Raw genomic sequence first — 19,684 nt, forward strand, 5'->3', positions numbered from 1 at the left:
CTACACAAATTGGATTCCTAGTCTGATCTATCTTGAAGAGCTGACAGGAGGCTTTGAGAGTTTGGATGGGAAAAAACAAAACTGAAACTGAAAATCCTGGGAAGATGGATTTGCTGCTTGTTCATTGTTATTTTTGGTGGGATAGCATTGCCTGCAAAAGAACAGATTTGAAGATCACTCGTATACTAGAATTCATCCAGAATGCAGTAGCCACATAATTTACTGGTATTTATTACTTTGGATACAAGGCAACCATTTTGTAGGCCAGGGCTTTTCAACCAGTGGTACAGGTACCACCTGTGGTACATTGGCACCTGGCAGGTGGTACGCCACCATCCTAAAAAAGTGGTAGCGGGAGGGGAATGAGCTGAACCGGTGGCAGCACCGCACAAGCCTGAGCGAGAGATGGCTGGAGTTGCAGGGCTGTCAGGGCTCAGCAGAAGCGCCAGGATCAGCGCCAGGCTCCAGATGGAGCTCGGCACTGATCCTGGTGCTTCTGCTGAGCCCAGAAGAAGCACCATCAGCTGGAATGTTGCAGCATCTCCAGGGTCTTGTGATTTACATTCAGATGCTTGGCAACTGATTCATATTTATGATGGTCACAGTGTCCCAGGGTCACGTGAAGTGACCAAAACCTGCTGCAACCACTCAGCAGATGGGGGGGGGGGAAATAAAAACCAAACACACCCCACCCCCTCTGCCAATCCTCAACAGAAATGCTCACAACAATAGAAACCTTGGACAGGAGGAAGAGTGCCACTGGATGGGCAGGCAGGTGTCTTGCTCGGCTGTGGCTTGGGGGGCACTTTTTTCAGTGCCATTGTAACTTCAAACAGTCACTAAACGAAGTGTTGTAAGTCGAGGACTACCTGTATTTTATCACGTTTTTCCTTTTTTTTGTCGTTAAGTTTTTGACACCTTTCTAGGCGACTGGTGATACTCGGATGTTGCCATATCCTAAAAGTGGTACAATGGGTGAAAAGGTTGAAAAGCCCTGTTGTAGGCCATGCATTGGTTAGTTGGTTTCCAAGTGCCATTCAAATGCTACCATGACTGCATGCTTATCATCTGAATATCTAAAGGATCATATGTACCAATTAAGACAATATGTCATAATAAGATCCTTTCAGGAAAAGTTGTTTTGAGGGGGGGTTATCATGGTTCCCATTCTCTGCCTCCCTCTGGAAGATAGGCTACCCTGCCCCCCCCCCCCCTTAGTGATTGCCTTTTGGAATATAGTAAAGACTATATTCTTTGGTGACTGACTGACTGCCATATGATTTTGTTAAAGTACTTAGTAATTTATTGATGTTGCTTTTTATTGTTTGAATCATTTAATCTGGTATTGTAATAGCATTACTTGTTCTATTTTATTGCAAGCCACTGTATTTTACATTAAGCGCCATATAAATTTGATAATCATGATGCTGTACTGGTGAAAATAATAGACGTTCATAACAGAATGTGTGCACAAAATCATAAAGGATAGAAGCGATTTGGGGAACTATTTAGTATAGTCCATTCCAAGTCCAGTGCAGGAATCTACCACTACGTTGTCTATTTAAACATTTCTGGCAAAGGTGGACCTAATACAGGGGTAGGCAACCTTGGCTCTTTTATGACTCGTGGACTTCAACTCCCAGAATTCCTGAGCCAGCCATGATGGCTCAGGAATTCTGGGAGTTGAAGTCCACGAGTCAATAAAAGCCAAGGTTGCCTACCCCTGACCTAGCACTTCCTGAGACCGCGTGATCCTATGATCCTCCTCCAGATTAGGAGATTTTTCATGATGCTGCTGGATTCCGTGAAACCAACTGCCTTGCCTGTCTTCCAGAACGCCTCTGTGTATTTCTGCCCTGTCTTCTCCATGGCATCCTTTAAGATGCTTGAGGACAACTATAACATTTCTTTCTACAGTTCTAGCAATCCGTTCCCTCTCCATGTTTCTCTGATGAACAAAGTGCAACCCTCTCGTGAACTCCTGTTTGCTCTCCTTGTTTGCTGACTCAGTGCAGCTAATCACTCTATCCTATGTCAGCTGAATGACAAGTTTGCACAAATTAACAGATTGCAGTTACAAATATAGGAAAAGCAGACTCAAATTGTCTTCACTCCTCCTTCCAGCACCTGCGGGAATGACCTTGGTTCCCACAGGGCTGCTCGGTGTTTTGTCTAACATACAAATAGCAATACTGCTTCCCCCCTTTTTCCCCCATCTATGTGGCAAAACGAAAAAGATGTCTTCAGAGTTCCTGCAAGATAATAAGCATAAATACACATTAATGTGATGCTAATATTTTGATGGTTCCCTAGGCTTTTGGGGATGTTTGTTATGAAATTTATTTATTAATCTTTCTGCCTTTACGTCTCTACTCTTTACCCAGGTAGCTTCTGACAAAGGGTAGCCCTTTCATTGAACTAGATACTGAAATTTCCCTTTGCACAACCTAAGAGTCAAAAATCCATTTTTTTTCATAATGGATCACTATGATGGGCCCTGGGGCAGTTCAAGGTGTTGGTCTCAAGGTTGATTCTATAACTGGTTTCAACAAACTGCAGTGGAAAACTGGATGTATTTCCCCCAATAGTCGTGGGAGCTTTAACTCAACTGTGACAGGGTTAATAATCTATACAATGGAGAAAGGACCAATGAATTTGGGTTCCAGCTTTTTACAAGGTAATTTTAATCTTAAGTACTTGGTCGAGAGGTAGAACTTCTCTCCTATATGAAATGGCTTCTGGGGGGATTGCCTCTTATCTGCCTGCTCCTTATAAATCTTTGTGGCTTTTTCAAGGCACTTTTAACATTTGCCCAAGCATTATGCAGTGTGTTTACCCATTTGGTTAGTGTCTCTGAGGAGGGGGGCTCCTTAGGGTATTCTGGCATGGGTACAAACTCTCTGCCTGTTGCTACTTTAAAAGGAGTAAGACCGGTACTGTTGTGCATAGTATTGTTGTATGCCACTTCAGCAAAAGGCAGGAGTTAGTTTGCTGATAGTTGACATAGCATCTCAAGTATTGCTCCACTATTGCGTTTGCTCGTTCAGCAGCTCCATTTGTACTCAGATGAAAAATCGAGCTGAGCCCCTGGGTGGATCCGATCAGCTTCACAAACTCCCGCCAAACCTTTGCGGTGAATTGGACACCCCGATCTGATATGATTCTTCTTGGGGCTCCATGGAGCCAGTACATATGATTTAAAAGCAGTTTCACTAGTTTCTGAGCGGAGAAGAGACCAGGGCAGGCTATAAAGTGAGCCTGCTTTGAAAAACGGTCGATGACAGTCGAGGTTTCTGCCATTTTCAGGGGGTTCGATGATAAAATCCATTGCGATCCCTTCCCAGGGATGGGATGGTTCCACTACATCATCATCATCATCATCATCATCATCATCATCATCATCATCATCATAATAATAAAAAAGTTGGAAGGGACTTTGGAGGTCATCGAGTTTAATCCCCTGCTCAGGCAGGAAACCCTATACCATTTCGGACAAATGGCTGTCCAGTCTCTTCTTAAAGACTTCCAGTGTTGGAGCATTCACCGCTTCTGGAGGCAGGTTGTTCCACTGATTAATTGTTCTAACTGTCAGGAAGTTTCTCCTTAGTTCTAGGTTGCTTCTCTCCTTGATTAGTTTCCATCCATTGCTTCTTGTCCTGCCTTCAAGCGCTCTGGAAAATAGCTTGACTCCCTCTTCTTTGTGGCAGCCCCCGAGATATTGGAACACTGCTATTGTGTCCCCCCTCATCCTTCTCTTCATTAAACTAGACATACCCAATTCCAGCAACTGTTCCTTGTAAGTTTTAGCCTCCAGTCCCCTAATCATCTTTGTTGCTCTCCCCCTACTGTGCTATAAATCACGCTGCCCAATAAAAGCAATTGGTGGGCTTCTCAAATTGTCTTCACTCCTGCGGGAATGACCTTGGTTCCCACGGGACTGCTTGGTGTCTTGTCTAACATAAAAAGAGCAATACTGCTTCCCCCTCTTTTCCCCCATCTATGTGGCAACGAAAAAAATGGCTCCAGCCATGTTTGTTTCAGAAGTTGACACAGACAAAAAGAGCGGCCTTCTCCAGTTGATCTTTATTTTTCTGGCAGTCAACCCAAAGAACTGATGTGATCACAGAAGTGATCATTGATGATCAGAAACTGTCTCTTCCTCTTTCCTACTTCATGGGAAATTATATACAGGTATTTCTGGACTGATAACAGTTCATTTAGTGACCGTTCAGAGTTAAAACGGAATTGAAAAAAGAGACATGACCATTTTTCACACACCCGTTGCAGCATCCCCATGGTCACATGATCAAAATTCAGATGCTTGGCAATATGAATTTTTTTTGCAACCTTCTGACAAGCAAAGACAATAGAAAAACCAGATTCACTTAACAACTGTGTTATTAACTTAATAACTGGCAAGAAAGATAGTAAAATGAAGCAAAATTCACTTAACAAATGCCTCACTTAGCAACAGAAATTTTGGGCTCAATTGTGATTGTAAGTCAAGAACTACCTGTAGTGATTTAACAATGTTTTTAAAACAGTATCCTCAAAATCAAGGCTTAAGTGTTAATAAGAGTACTGAATGATGTGATATCATAAAGTCTACAGCAGAAAACACAAGTAATTTTAATAATATGGCATAGGATCAAAAATGTTTTTCTAACTTAGCGAGTCCCCTGGACTGCAAGGCGATCAAACCGGTCAGTCCTAGAGGAGATCAACCCTGACTGCTCTGTAGACGGCCAGATCCTGAAGTTGAAACTCAAGTATTTTGGTCACCTAATGAGAAGGAAGGACTCCCTGGAGAAGAGCCTAATGCTGGGAAAGATGGAGGGCAATAGAAGAAGGGGACAACAGAGAATGAGGTGGCTGGATGGAGTCACTGAAGCAGTAGGCGTGAGCTTAAATGGACCCCAGAAGATGGTAGAGGACAGGAAGGCCTGGAGGAATGTTGTCCATGGGGTCGCAATGGGTTGGACACGACTTCGCAACTAACAACAACAACAAACTTAGCCTGTCATTTTTCACTGATAGTATTGGTTCCATTTTTATCTATAAATACAGACAAATCCTTGAACTAAAGTCCAAACTAAAATTACTGCCATACCAAGTTGCAGAATTGTGTATGGGTGTACGTGTGTGTAAAAACATTACTTTAAAAATGTAAACCTATTTAAGAAAAAATAATATTTAGAAGTATTTTAAAGAGTTCATCAACTGTTTTCACTTATTAGAACTATTTCTTTGGAACTGCTTATAGTGCTAAGAGTTGCATAGCTCCATTGATTGCTTCCATGCTAGTGAAACCTGACCTTTAACAGATGTTTGAGAAGCTACCAGTGTTTTCTATGATCAGTAAGCTAGACATTCCCTCCCCCCCCCCCAAATTTTTGGCACAAATCTTAAACTGTGTTAATAACTTAGTATAGTAGCGTTGATGCATTTAAAAATGCTGCTTAAGAGGAGAAAATGGTATAAACACACACAAGCAAACATGATTTCTTAACGTATTTTAGCTATATTTTTAAGTTTTATATATCTTTTGCAGAAAGAAGCTTAAATGTGCTAAATTTGGATTCTGACATTTTTGGCATTTTGATTTTCTGAGCTTTCTTGTGAGTGAAATGCTTTCTTGCCAAATCAAAACATAAAGTAAAATATACCTCATTTGGAAGAGATGACTAATAACATACAGTAGCTCTTTATGAAGGCAACTTTTTAAGCTGTATTTTAAAAGGAATTGCAGCTGCTTTGTTGAAAATTTGTAAGGAAGCGAAAGTTCTGTTCATTTTTACCTCTGCCCGCTAGATTTCTGATGTAAAAGTATTTCATGAATACTTTGAAAATACAGTTTTCTTTCCTTACAGATGTTAACATTAATAAGATTCTTAGAAATTACTTTGTTGGTATAGAATTTAAAATACTTTACAAAATTAACATTCGATGGAATTGTAAATACTACATTTCAGCTTCTAACGAACTTGTATAAATATTGTCTTTTTCTTCTAATATTTGATTGAGAAACGTCTGGTTATAAAACGTGAATGTTCCACTGCTAAATTAATGAGCCCTAACTGTTTAAACCAGAGTTATTTGGACAGTATAAAGCTTTGGGTCCTATTTCCTGATATTTTCATGCTTCTGTAAATAAACACATTTTGTTTTTATTTATTATTTTGCTAGAATGAGTATAGCTAAGTGTCTTCCACTGTGAATTAGGCAGTTACTAGCAACAGATCTTTGATCAAATGCTAAATATTATTGAGAGATGGGGAAAATTTCCTGTTCTCTAGTGTGCATGACATAAAAAAAAATAGAAATGCGTAGGTTTAGAACGTCCTCATTCTGTTGCAGGAGATCATGGAGTTAAGTTGCCACAAAGAAATTTGTTGTTCTCCAGCACTGAGATGGAGACTCCACCATTGGGTAGTAGACTGTATTCCTGCCCAATCAGATCAAGTCAGCCAAAGTTGCCACGCCCGTCCTGGACCGTTGGTCTCCAGTCTTTGACTTGATCTTGCCCAGGACAGACGTTGCAAGTTTGGCTCTAGGCAGGTACAGTCATTTGGTGGATTTTCCAGTCCCTTNGCGGCTGTTGGTCTCCAAGCCTCTCAAGCCTAACGGAGCGTGCGGCTGCAGCTCCGCAGGCTGACCGATCGTAAAAAACAGGCCCGGGGGGGACCTTCCCTCTTCGTATTGCCGGTAGAAGGCCAACGGAGGTTATTTACAGGCAAACAGGCCCGTGGAGCTCGCGGCTGCGGCTCCGTCGATTTGGGCGTCTATCTAGAATGCATATGAACATTTGATTTTAATATCAATTATGTTTGACAGTATGGTGGTTTTTCTGACTTGCTTACCTTAGCATATAGTGTTGTATCATATGCTGTTTCCTAGGTCATTTTAGGTTGAATTCATTAAGAAATATTACCAAGTTTGTTGCAAAAACTAATTTACAAAGCCATTCGAATTGTAGGTGATTCTTCTTTTTCAGAAACATTTCCATTTCAGCCCTGAGCTCAAATACATATAGTCCTCAAGTTACAACCATTCATTCAGCAACCAAAAGTTACAATGGTGCTGAATAAAGGGAGTTACGAACAGTACTCAAAGTTCTGGCTGATGCAGCGCCCTAACGCAAACAGAATTCAGGCATTTGGCAACCAGCTCACACTTAAGACCAGTTGCATTGTCCTGCAGTCACATGATTTCCATTTGCAATCATCCCAGCTGGCTTCCCACAAGCAAAGTCAATAGGGAGACCAGCAGGAAAGGTTGCAAATTGCTTGAGTAAGTCTCCCCTCCCCCGAGTTTTCTTTGCTCATATATATCACTCCCTCCTCCTCCTTTGCACTCCCACACACCCCATGACCTCTTTCCCCCGCCTTCTCATGTTCACACATACACTTGTGCCATCATCACATCCTCTTTCCCTTGTCTTCTTGTGATTGCACACATGCCCTCCGCCCCCTTTTTTCATGGACACCCTCCCACCAGGTCCCCTCTTTCCACAACTTCCCTGTGATTGTACATATGCGTATACCCACCAGTGTCCCCCTTCCCCAGCTTTCTTGAGCTCACACCATATCACAACACACACACCCCAACTTGCACCCAACTTGTTCCCTGCCTCCCAGGGCCTCCCCCATGTAGCACACCATACTCTTTATCTGGGACTCTCTCTAGTTCTATTTTAATGGCCCATGCGTCTTGGGTGATGACAACAGGACACCTGGATTGCCAGTGGTCACATGAAGTCACGCTTTACGACACAGCACTTATTAACAGCAATTCATGTCCAAATTGCAGTTGTAACTCAAGGACTACTTACACAACTTTTCCATTGCTAAGCCATTGAACGGCTTTGTGTCAGGGCAAGTCTAGATCAGTGGTGGCGAACCTATGGCACGGGTGCCAGAGGCGGCACTCAGAGCCCTCTCTGTGGGCACGCACGCCGTCACCCCAGTCCCAGGCCTTCAGCTGGGTTTTATAAAACCTTTTCGCTTTAGGCCTCCGCCACTGTGTACAAAAAAAAAAAAGGTTCAGTCAATTTCAATTTCTCGCGGGAAAAAAAAGATCTTGCATAGTTGGAATTGATTGATTGAACTTTTTAGTCCCACCCATTACCACCCCCACCCAATGGGCCACGCCCACCCAATGGGCCACACCCACCCGGCACTCGACGATGCATAAGTGGGTTTTGGGTTGCAGTTTGGGCACTCAAACTCTAAAAGGTTCGCCATCACTGGTCTAGATAGTTAACTTCTGCTTCTTAGAAAAATTCATGGAATTGACACTGCACAAAAGTGAATTAAGATCACCATTGATATTATTGGTTCAATAATAACACATGATTAAAATATTTTCCACAAAGTACCTGCTGATGACTATGCAATGAATAGTCATAGGCTTTAAAAATAACTTATATTTTCACGCTGTTTAAATTTGTGCAACTAAGCCTTAATGTTCTGCTCATACATGTTTACCATAGTCAGTTATAACACTGTTGTTATACTGAAGTTGCACTGAATTAGTGTTTTCTCCACTTCTTTGAAACTATTCTTGCCTGTAGTTGCTCCACATGTACTATTTATAGAGGCTAAGTCTTCAGTCATTTCCTTGAATAAACAACAACAACTGAGCTTTATTGGTAACATCTGTGGAGTCATCTGGAGCCAAGGAAAACCAGCAGAAATAATTGGCTTTTTTTAATTGATTATTGATGTTGCTCCCAGTGTCCTCAACTCTTGGAGCTACTGTTTTCGCAGATTTAAAACAAGTTTATTTTTTCTGGACACATTTATTCGACAATCAAAGACAATTTAATTAACTCACAATCAGTAAACAGCTTTCCTTGTTGGCTAACGAATGAACCACATAGAAGTTTACTTTGGTTGCAACCAAATATTGTAATTGCAGCAGTCACTCTCCGCTTTTTAATGCTTATTTGCCAAGCAGGAAGAATGAAATTGAGAAAGGCTATTTTTTATTTCTCCTGGCATTCTCATTCATAATAATGCTTCTCTCCCTTTCCTAGATGGCATTAAAGATTAAAATCAAATATACTTTTAAGGAGAAGATTTTGGGTGTGTTTTGAGTTTTTCCTGTGGGTATCCCCTAACATGTAACACTTTTATATAATAGCGTAAGTCACTAGTTTATCCCTGTAGGAATTAAATAGTAATATATTACTATTTAATATTTAAATAGTAATATATTATCATTTTCATTTCCAACTATAATATGTCTTTATTATTATAGAAATACATGAGTTCATCAGAAATATGTTACTAAACTTAGGGTCATATTCAGAATAAGAGTCCTTTAAAAAGGGAACCGTTATAATGTGTTGTCAATGTTGGTATCATGGTATGGTGCAGAATTTTGATTGTGGTTATTTGTAGATGAACATGTATTCTTATTTCTTTATGAACAGAAAATGTTTTAAAAGTTCATTTTCTTGCAATTTCTTTCTATTAGGCCACCTCTTTTCTAATTTTCATCTGTGAAAAGGGGGAAATATATTTGTCAGTTTTTTAATATCTATTACTTGCATTCTTTGTTCTCAAATGTTGTATTACACTTTATAGGGTTTTTTAAAAAAAAAATCGACTTAAAAACTAAGAATGACATAATTTAGAAAACTTCTAAATATCAAAAGTATTCTGCTAGCCTTTTTATAGTATAACTATGCAGTAATAATTGTTTAATAAATAGGTAAACAAATAATTGTTGAATTTGTGTTCCTAGGTATATGTGGAATTTGATGATCTTGAATGGGAAAAACGAGAATGGGTTAAAGTTTATGAAGATTTTGCAGCATTCCTTGTGGAATACCAACTGATCTGGGCAAAGAGGAGGGACCCTAGCCAGTCTCAGGGATCAAAAATCAAGCATATTCAGTGGCCTGCACTGGTAAGATGTCTAATTTATGTTTTAACTTCCATTGAGAAACTTTAAACAATACAGTAGTATTATTTTGTAGTTTGCAATTTATAAATCAGTCTGTTTGAAAAAACCTCTGGTTATGAGGGCATATAACTTAGTATTCTTACTTCAGTGATTAGAAAAACTATGCAATCTTTTTTCCTTTCTTTCAATTCTAAAATTAGATTGGATCTTGATATTGCTCTACTTGGGATGTGTAAGGTCTTGCCTCAGCTATTCCCTCAAGAAAGTCTAATTCTTGAAACAGGCAACATTTCAAAAGGATCTTTTATTGAGAGAAACTGATTGCAGAGAAAGCAGGCAGGATCTAAAGTTCCCATGCAAAAACATTAGGCTAAACTCCATTGTTCAAACCCCTCCCAACTACCCAGTCCATGGAGAGCCAGTCCGAAGATGCGAAGGTGTTGTAAGAACTCTGAGCTAAAAAAAGTGATAACAAGTTCTCAGGCGCCACAACCTTGGTGCAGGCAGAGTTCTCCAGAGGTGAGGCAAACCAGATGGCCCCAGGCTCATCCTTCCTCCCCAATTTCCAGGAAGATAACATCAAAGCAAAAGAGAAACAAAGCAAAAATGGATACATCACAGAAAAGCTCCAGGGCCCCCCTCCTGCCAAAATGGCAGTGTCCCGATAGGGATCTATGGGGACCTGACATACTGTCCCCCTTAAAAGAAGGAGAAATCTACCTGGAGCAAACAGCAAATAATAAAAAGAGGAGAAAAGAGAGTAAATGTATTAATTAGGCTTATCTGGGTAGAGGGCATGGAAAAGTTTTAGGTAATCTGAGGCCCCTAATGTGCTTCTTGTGTACCTATTGCTTTTGGGCTGCAGGGAGATCTTTCCATGCTACCAGATATTGTGTGCTTTCGAGAATCAAGAATTTCTTTGATTTCAAAATGTTGTTCACCTTCTACCGTGAGGGATTGTAGCATTGGGGGAGGGGGGTTAGAAGGCTACAGTCCAACACAGGGTGGACTTGTCTTAGCGTCTTTGACCATTTCTAATTCTACTGTGACAGGGTTTATAATGCATTAGATGGGGAAAGGCCCCACAAACTTTGGACCTAGTTTCGTAGAGGGTTGTAGCAACTGCAGGAATCAGATATACTCGGTCCCCAATGTGGAATGGTTTAGGCTCTTTTCTTATCTGCCTGTGCCTTGTATGCTGCTCTGGCTTTGGCTAGAGCTTTGCAAACAACTGGCCAGGCATTCTTTAACTGATCAATCCACACTTTTAATGAGGGGATTGTGGGTTCAATGGTTGGTAGCTCGGGCATTGGGTTGAAGTCTTTCCCTGTAATCACTTGGAAACAAGTAAAACCAGTGCTGGTGTGCACATCATTCTTACAGGCAACTTCAGCAAACGGTAGGAGATCAGTGTCGTTATCTTGATGGTAGTTAATAAAGCATCTTAAGTATTATTCTAGAACTGAGTTTGTTCTATCCCACCATGCTGGCTGAGGAATTCTGGGAGTTGAAGTCCACAAGTCATAAAAAGGCCAAGTTTGAAGACTCCTGTTCTCTTGTATTAAAAGTCATAAGGCCTGGCTGTCTTGAGGGCCCACGTTTCTTCCACTGTTTCTACCTATCCAGATTTCACAGAATGAGCATGCCCATCCTCCCTCTCCCCCCCCCCCAATTTTAAGTTGGTTGCACCCTGCTGTCCTTTAAATGTATCTTGAAGAACTGACTTTCCAGAGGAGCTTCTTTAGGAAGCACCATGTTAGCTATGTGGGAATTTAATCATTATGCTAGGTCAGGGGTAGGCAACCTTGGCTCTTTTATGACTCGTGGACTTCAACTCCCAGAATTCCTGAGCCAGCCACGCTGAGGAGAAAGGGAGAGGTTTCCAAGCTGAGCCACGCTGGCTCAGGAATTCTGGGAGTTGAAGTCCACGAGTCATGAAGGAGCCAAGGTTGCCTACCCCTGTGCTAGGTGTTTTAGTACATTTTTAAAATTTGTATTCAATATTGTTTTTAAATATATATGCTACACAGAGTTGTTTATGAGTTGGATAGCCTGTAAATGTTTGTCAGACCTGCCTTGGCCCTTCAGTGAGTTATGTTCTAGTTTCTGGCTGAAATTAACTTTTCCCCCAGTAGGTCATGGCTCATTTATTTCTTTTGAGAATATTTTAAATCCAGATGGTTAAGAAGCACAATGGAAAAACTCTGCTTTTGGGCTTCTGTTGAACACCATTTTCCTGCTAGGCTTTGACTAACTAAGACAGACATGTCAAACACAAGGCCCGGGGGCCGGATGCGGCCCGCAAAGTGGTTTCATGTGGCCCGCGAAGCCATCCTGGGAACAGTGAGGGAATGGCCCCCACTGCCTTGGCCCTGGCCCAGGTCCTACCCCCTTTTGCCAGAGACCCTCAGATCTGTCCCACTCCTGCCCAGGCCCCCACAGGCACCCTTTACGCGAATGATATAGAACTGGCCACCCCACCCAGTAGGCCACACCCACTCTATCCACACCCACCCAGTAGGCTGCACCTACTCTGGCCACACCCACCCGCCCCCCGCCCCCCCAAGGTAACCGCAATGCTGCGGTTTGAATCTCGGAAGACACTTTATTCCAAGATCAGGCTCTACTACAGACATGTCAAACACAAGGCCCGGGGGGCCGGATGCGGTCCGCGAAGTGGTTTCATGTGGCCCGCGAAGCCATCCTCGAACCAGTGAGGGAACGACCCCCGCTGCCTTGTTCCATTGTTCATTTTAGAAGGATCAGCGTCCTCTTCTGCTTTATCCTGTCCTTCAGAAGATTTAAGGCAGGGTGTTTGACTCCTAACTTACTTACTTGTTGGCTGATCTTTATCACAATATTTATCTTAGAGTTGCTAAATTTTCATGGCTGCATATGACATTGGCCACTCCCTAGCTTGTGAAATTTCATTACTATGTTTTGTTTCATATTTTATGAGAACTGTATTCTATTTTAGTTATAAGCCCGGCCATTGACTATATAAGCAATTTGAAACGTGTATATACATAAAGACTGTTGATTTAGACCAGTGTTTCTCAACCTTGACAATTTTAAGGTATGTGGACTTCAACTCCCAGAATTCCACAGCCAGCATTGCTGGCTGTGGAATTCTGGGAGTTGAAGTCCACATGCCTTAAAATTGTCAAGGTTGAGAAACACTGATTTAGACATTTGTTAAAAAGTCAATAATCAATTGAAATATCCATTTCCCCTCCTGAATCTATGTTGGGTATATTTTTAAAATAAAGAATTTTTTTTGTTTCCAAATACACTAATTTCTCCGAATATGCAAGAAAACGTTCTTTCTGCTCTCAGAACAAATGGTATAAGAGTAGACAGAATTTCAAAGTTAATTTTAAAACAATTCAAAACATGATAAATACATAGATATGTGATCTCATTCCCAGCAACTGAGATGCACAAGGAAGACGCCTTGTAAGGTAGTTTAAGATCTGGTCCAGGACTTATTGTCACCATAGACTTCACCTCCAAACTTAAAAAAAGAATGAAGCATCATGGACTATCTCTTCCTTCCCAATGTTGCAGTTCTGGATTGGATCTTTTTATCTAACTGAATTATTCAGTGGAAAAATGGGTGGAAAGGAAGTAAAACTTAGGCTGAACGCAAAACAAGTAAAAATCAATCTATATGCCAATAAAGGAGAATATTTGTAGCTCAGGGTTGACATGAGGGGTCCTTGGTGCTCTCTGACTGAGCTTGGACATGATGCACTGATGATGTTGCCTAGTTTGGGAAACAAAATGTCTGCAACAAAACATCCAAGCTCAGAGAGCACCAGGGACTTCTCAGTCTATGCTTTGTAAAAGTATATAATGAAGCATTCATGCTGTCCCTATGGAAATAGTCAAGAGAGATAATTCTTCATTTAAACCACAGGAAAGAGAGCCACCTATTGACCATGAAAGCTAATCCTGACAGATACAGGTGGGATTCTTTTATGAAAGAATAATATTTCTCTTTGAAGGAAATCATATACTATAAATAACATTTTAAAATGTTTAGTTGATCATCTTGTAGATTGGTAATGGTACACATTTATTGTCTCCATAAATATATGTGTTTCCCTAATTTAATCAATGATCCAATTATATGTTTCACTTTAGTTTTCTAATGTTAATTCTGCTTTTTCAAACTATTAAGTTTGTGATTGTTGCTGCTTTGCTGTTAAGATTATAAAATATTAATCAGTGTGAAGTGAAGTGGTTGGCCTATTTAGAATCTAGATTTTTAATTTTTTTTATTCCATCTGTATTTTTTATAAATAACTTAAAGCATACTTAATACTCCTTTGTCGTCCTCTTTTCCCCACAAGAACCCAGTGAGGTGAGTTAGGGTGAAAGAGAGTGATTGCCCCCCAAAATACATTTCTTTGTCAAGTGCACTACCACAATGAAGTCCAATTGTTCACTTCCATATGAAGTATTTTATTACAGGTTGTCAAAGTTTCTGAAGGTGTTTTTGGAACCATACTGTCAAAATTGTTCTTGTATTACAAAATTCACTTAGGTAGATGAATTTAAAAACATCTTCAGTGGTATGGAATGTGATTGCTTATATCAGGCATGTCAAACTCATGACATCACGTGACATGTTGCGACTTTTTCCCCATTGCCGGCAATGGGGTGGGCGCGGTTTCGGCGTGACGCGTCCGGCCCGTGGGCCAGCAGTTCGACATGCCAGGCTTATATGAATTTGACCATGACATTAAAACAGCTAAGGCATACAATCTCCTGCAGGTTTTTTTTAGATGTAATGATTTAGAGTGAACTCTGTCAGAACTGGAAATTGCATATGCATGTGTTCTGTAATAAGTCTATAAAGTCAGAAAATACTAATGTCCATCTGAGGTGGCTGTGACTCACTGAGTTACTTCCTCTTCTTTCCTTAGTTAAGTGGAATATAAAGATCTGTAGATTGTAGTAACTGAAAAGTACAATTTTTCTGCAGAAAATAAGTTTATATCAATTAAAGTTTCATTGTTTCTGATATTATAAAATAGTACAGTAGTACTGAGCTCCTCCAGAAGTGGTACAAGATAGCATTTCCTTATGCATTTTCTTCTTTCTATATATCAATATTTTTCCCTTGTTACCCACTGCTGCATGGCAAGATGTTTTGAAAAGGATGTGCAGTTACTCAACTTCCTCTTCCTTTATAAATATTACAAGTTACTCTGTAATTTTCCCTCCGGGGGAGTCATTTTTTTCCCTCTTTCTCTTTTCAAGTGAGTTTTTAAATATTTAAGAAATAGATGTTCTCATAAAATATAAGTAAAATAAAAGTTCTGTTGTCACCTTTCATGTTTTTCATTATGGAATTTCATCTGTGTTGCATGTTTCTGTTTTGTTTTGTTTTGTTTTGTTTTTGCCAATTGCTAATACTCCAAATTTAATGCAATTTGGCATTTTCTGTACTATTGCATACCCTTTAGTATTGTATACTGTATGTAGTGTCTACTGCATTATACTGTGTCTACTGTGTACATTATGATTTTCTGTATCCAGTTGAATCTGTTATTCAACATTGTTCTGTATACTGACATTTCTTTAATCGCTCCATTGCATGGAATGCATAAGAAAATAATTATATAACTATACTTGTTTTCTCTAATCTTTTCCACCATTTTAATTATCATCATCCTTGCTCAGATGTTGAGCTTTTTTGTTGTTAGTTTCTGTCTTTTCTATGAAATCTCAGTATTTTGCTCAGTTGTTTTATTGTTTAAAAGATCCAACTGCATGATGCGTTTAACATTGACTTGAAGCCTACGATTTGAAAGCATCTGGAAATTTGGCAATAGAATGTTGATAACAGCTCTTTTTTTTTCAGATATCAGTAATATTGTGGGTATCTTGTTTAATATTGGTTTCATACTGGTAATAATTTGAATATACTTTGGAGTTCTTCTTAAATTCTTTCCGGATTTTCTAGATCAGTGTTTCTCAACCTTGACAATTTTAAGGCATGTGGACTTCTGGGAGTTGAAGTCCACATGCCTTAAAATTGTCAAGGTTGAGAAACACTGTTCTAGATAGTGGTAGTTGAAGAATCCCTTCACCAGATAACATAGAAACTTCAGTTGTGTTTTTAATGCCTCCCTCATTTTGACTTACAAAATGGAATTCATATATCCATGGTAATGTGTTAATAATCTTGGTGAGATGCAAAGTAGTGTCCTCTAAATTATGATGTCTATAATAACTTGTTAGTCTTGGTCTATTGTTTTTCCCCCTTTGCAAATACAGTGGTTTTTTAAAAAATATATTTTATTGATTTTTTTACAATGACAATCTTTAGTGCTTAGTAAACAGCATGTTGTCTGGGGTCATATATTTAAAAACAATAATAATTTCTATAATTCCATAATCAGTATATTAATTGTTTGTTTCCGTGATCATCCCTTCTTCCAATAATAATATTCTCCTTTATCAGCTTTAGACATATATAATTCTTAATATTTTCACCCCATACAAAGTTGGATATAGGCATTTTTTTTCTTTATTTGTATTTGTACGAGTAACAATGATATCCATATATAACATCTTTTCTGATTGACTTATATTTCAATTGTATTTGTAACAATCATCTTATTAAATCACTATACATCTTGTTTTCAGAATTCTTATTTATACTTAATTCCCCCTCAATATTCAGACCATTCTTAACAGTCATAATTTTCTCAAAATTGATTACGTTTAAATATCCAAACTTTTCATTTACTTATACCATTCCAATATTTTCCCAATATTTTCATATTTCATATATTATAAAGATACTATACTACTTATATATCTTATAACATCCAAATATAACATCTTTTCTGGTCGGCTTATGTTTCAATTATATTTGTAAAAGTCATATTATTAAGTCACTATATGTCCTGTTTTCAAAATTCTTATTTAAGCTTAGTTTTCCCTCAGTTTTCAAATCATTCTTCTTGATCATATGTTTCTCAGAGTTAATTACCTTTAAATGTCCTAACTTTTCATTCACATACATCATCCCAATATTTTTACGTTTCATATATTATACAAATGCTATACTACTTATATCTCTTATCCCTCTTACTATAGCTCCTTTATATCCAAAATTATCTATTCTTTTAACCATATTCAAACAAGTGTTTAATCATGTAGTACTCCATCTGGTAAGTCAAATCAGGTCTCTTGAATCTAACTCTAGCTTTCTTTTTTTGCCAAGTAGCTTTCCAAGTTAGTATATTCCGTTTGCCAGAGGATTGTTGGGAGTGAGAAAGACAGGTTGTATATGATGTACACTTTTTGTCTCCCAGATTCTAATGATTCTCCTGGCAGCTCTATAATCCATTTTATTAAATCTTTTTTTCTTATCCTCAAGTTTGTTTTGAAGTCCTGATAGATAAGATATCTTTTCCATTTTCATTGTCATGGCAACATTTTGTAGATTTTTTTCTCTTTGTATTAAGTTGTAGTTCTCTTGATTTGTAGCTTCCCTATTTAAGTCACATTCTTCTAGTTTGTGTTCTGTTATCTGGTTTGTTTGTTCATTCTTTATCGTTTTCTGAGTTTTTTATTTGTGATTTTAAATTGAAGATGTGCTCATTTTTTCCATCAAAGTGATTTTTAATCTCATCGTGGTTTGAAACCATTGTCATTTGAATCTATTGTAGCATTGCATACATTTCCTCTTGGAAAATATTTGTCTCATCTTGGAGTATTGCTCCTGCAGATCTCTGATGTTCCAGGCTTGGTCCTTCAGAAGGGAATATTAGGTGTGGTTTCCTGTCACTTTTAGATAGGTATGCAATATCCATTTTGTCTCCTCCCTCCAGGTAATCTTTCACTAGTACCATAGTCTCTGAGTTTAGCCTTATCAAATCAGCCAATCTTAAAATCCAAACAACCAAATCTTATATAGTTCTTATCTTTAGATGTGGTTTTTGTAATCCAATGTCTTTCCAATTATCAAGGCATCAGTGAAAGCAGTGTTTTATAACAATTATACTGTTCAGAGGAATTGCAGCTAAATGTTTTGCCACCTTAAAGCCTTCCAGTAAATTCCCCCCTAGAAGATTAGCCAAGAGTCAAAGTTTTTCTTTCTCTGCAAACAATTCTTGAGCTTAAACACAGTTAAAGGTTTTTTTTGTTTTTTGTTTTTTTGTTTTTTGCAGACACTTCTTAAGCTTATGGGGCCCAGTATGTTTTCTTTCTTTGGTCCCAGCAGTTTTCTATTTAGCTGAGGGTTATTAAAATTCAAGGGAACAGATTATTCTTTATTTCTGGGCGTGTTGCCAATTTCTGAGTCAGTGTTATACTATTGTTCTATGCTCTAGTTCTCCACTAGATGTCAATAGTTATTTATTTTCCAACTTTTTCAAACAAAGAATTGTTTTTCTTTTTTCTTTTTAATTTCATCAGGACTCTTTAGAATATAAAATCTTAACGGTTTTCTTAATTTTCAGATTTATCCAGACTATAGTAATATTAATTTCATTTCAGTATATTTCTTTCCCCCTTAGAAGTTAATTCGCCACTTGCATCTATGGAGGGGTGGAGATGTGATCCCCTCCCTTCACTTTTGGAAGATTTCTTGGTTTGGGGATCTTTTCCAAGGAATCAGTTACAAAATAGAAGAGAGAAGATCCAGTTCCAAGCACGCTGTTCACTGTTCTGGTATCTGCTCTTGGACTTTGGCTGCTAGCAGCTTGGGCTAGACCCTGGTGTGCAGCTAGCCTTTTTCCTGTCAGGTTAGAGGGCTTCCCCCGGATCAAACAGATCAACCGCCATTGTTCCATGATCATCAGGGTGCCCCTCTTTCTTCGTCGCCTCTCCGGGTTGACATCAGACCCATTTAGGATCTCTTGGCAGGGCAAAACCAGCCGTGGGGTGCAGAGCCCCACAGTCCCTCGGCTGCCTCGCTGTGAGGCAGAACGAGAAGTCCTGAAAATACAGTGTTTTACAGAAATCTACATATCACTTTCAAATATTTTGCTTCTAGTTCAGGAAAATGAGATTTTACCACCCCTCTAAATCCGTTAGCATTTCTATAAAAATCATGCTAAGGTTTATAAAATGCTATTGAAATTGAATTTGGAAAATGTAAAACATTATATGATACAATGGGCAAGGAGCTTTGGATATAATGTGATGCTGGAACAATGGGAGAATATGTGGACAAAAAGCTTAAAATTTACATTGAATTACAATTTAAAAGAAAACTTTTATAATCGTATCGTTGGTATTTAACATCAAATAAGCTATCTAGAATGTACAAAGGTATTTCAAATAAATGCTGGAAATGTAAATGTAAAGAAGGGACCCTTTACCACTTAGGGTGGACATGTGATAAAGCAAAGAAATATTGGAGAAGGATTCATATTTTAATACAGAAAATCCTTAAAGTAAAGATAAAGATGAAAACAGAAATTTCTCTTTTGGGTTAAATGGAAAAAGATTTGGGGGGAAAAATGGAATTTTGATCTTGTATATGTTGACAGCAGCAAAACTACTCTATGCACAAAAATGGAAGGACATTTCGATTCCTACTATGGACGAATGGCTACAGAAGTTGATGGAGTTGGCAGAGATGGCTAAATTCACTATTTTGATTAAAGAAAAGAATACCAAGTACTTTTGTTTCTACATGAAGACCGCTTCCGCACTTTGTGCTTAAGGTGGAAAAAAATGAAACTTTTATTTTGGGTTTTACTGATTAGATTAATTTGTTGTTACAGAAATGGCTAGATAATGA

At 38.8% G+C, this 19,684-nt stretch overlaps 1 protein-coding gene across 1 annotated transcript in view; it reads left to right on the forward strand.

Annotated features, from left to right (window-relative positions):
• JMJD1C (jumonji domain containing 1C) overlaps positions 1-19,684 on the forward strand; it is a 132,383-nt gene that overhangs the window by 39,525 nt on the left and 73,174 nt on the right. The window contains exon 2 of the mRNA XM_015813245.1: positions 9,751-9,915. The gene's annotated coding sequence lies outside the window, so the exon portion shown is untranslated. The remainder of the gene's footprint in view (positions 1-9,750; positions 9,916-19,684) is intronic.

Source organism: Protobothrops mucrosquamatus, unplaced genomic scaffold, assembly GCF_001527695.2.
Source record: "Protobothrops mucrosquamatus isolate PMUCROS unplaced genomic scaffold, P.Mucros_1.0 scaffold146, whole genome shotgun sequence".
Lineage (NCBI taxonomy): Eukaryota > Metazoa > Chordata > Lepidosauria > Squamata > Viperidae > Protobothrops > Protobothrops mucrosquamatus.